We start from the raw sequence: 1,239 nt of genomic DNA on the forward strand, positions 1-1,239 counted from the left end.
GAGTAGCTGGGATTACAGGCGCCCACCACCGCGCCAACTGATTTTTCGTATTTTTATAGAGACGGGGTTTCACCGTGTTAGCCAGGATGGTCTCGATCTCCTGACCTCGTGATCCGCCCACCTCGGCCTCCCAGAGTGCTGGGATTACAGACGTGAGCCACCGCGCCCGGCCACTCTACAGCCTTTATCTCAGCCCCGATTACTTACACATCTGCTTTCACTCCCCATCAGTGAAGGTCAGATCAGCATAACAGTATTTTAGATTCGTTTATGTCCCCAACATGCAGCACATCAATTGGAACCAGAAGAATGGCTCAGGCTGACAGAGATGTCCACCCTGACCCATGATCCAAAGGCAGGTAATTGGCCAGGGATCCCAGGAAGGACCAAGTCCATTGGCACGTGGGGCTTGACCGTGGTACTAAGGCCTGGGTCCGAATGGCAGCTCCACTGCTGTGTCTAGAAAGGTCCCTTTACTTCTCTGAGCCCTCAGCCTCCATAAACAGGGTCCCCACAGTCCTCCTAGGTGCGTCATAATGACTTAAAAGTGAAAGTCATTAAACCAATGACTTGTTACATTGTTCTCAGTTTGTGGTGCCCTTAACCCTTAAGAGAGGGTCTCAGTGCTTATCACGTCAAGCATTTGGTCCTTTGGAGGTTGTAAATCGTGGAATTACAGGCGTGAGTCACTGCGGGAGGCCAAGGCTTTTATTTCTAATCATTGCCCTCAGGCACAACTCAGCACACTTCGGAAACACTGACTTGCTCTAAGGTTAAAAAACAGGGTCTTGTTCACCCCTGTACCCAGAAAGTTGAGGATGGTACCAGAGACAGAGCAGTAACTCAAAAATGCTTGCTAATGGCTGGGCGCAGTGGCTCATGCCTGTAATTCCAGCACTTTGGGAGGCCGAGGAGGGCAGGTGAGGTCACAAGTTCAAGACCAGCCTGGTCGACATGGTGAACCCGTCTCTACTAAAAATGCAAAAATTAGCTGGGTATGGTGGCGGGCACCTGTAAATCCCAGCTACTCAGGAGGTTGAGGCAGGAGAATCGCCAGAACCCGGATGGTGGAGGTTGCAGTGAGTCCAGATACCACTGCACTCCAGCCTGGGTGAAAGAGCAAGATTCCATCTCAAAAATAAATAAATAAGGCCGGGCGCGGTGGCTCAAGCCTGTAATCCCAGCACTTTGGGAGGCCGAGACGGGTGGATCACGAGGTCAGGAGATCGAGACCATCCT

The sequence above is a fragment of the Colobus angolensis genome, unplaced genomic scaffold, assembly GCF_000951035.1.
Source record: "Colobus angolensis palliatus isolate OR3802 unplaced genomic scaffold, Cang.pa_1.0 Scaffold21, whole genome shotgun sequence".
In the NCBI taxonomy this organism is placed as follows: Eukaryota; Metazoa; Chordata; class Mammalia; order Primates; family Cercopithecidae; genus Colobus; species Colobus angolensis.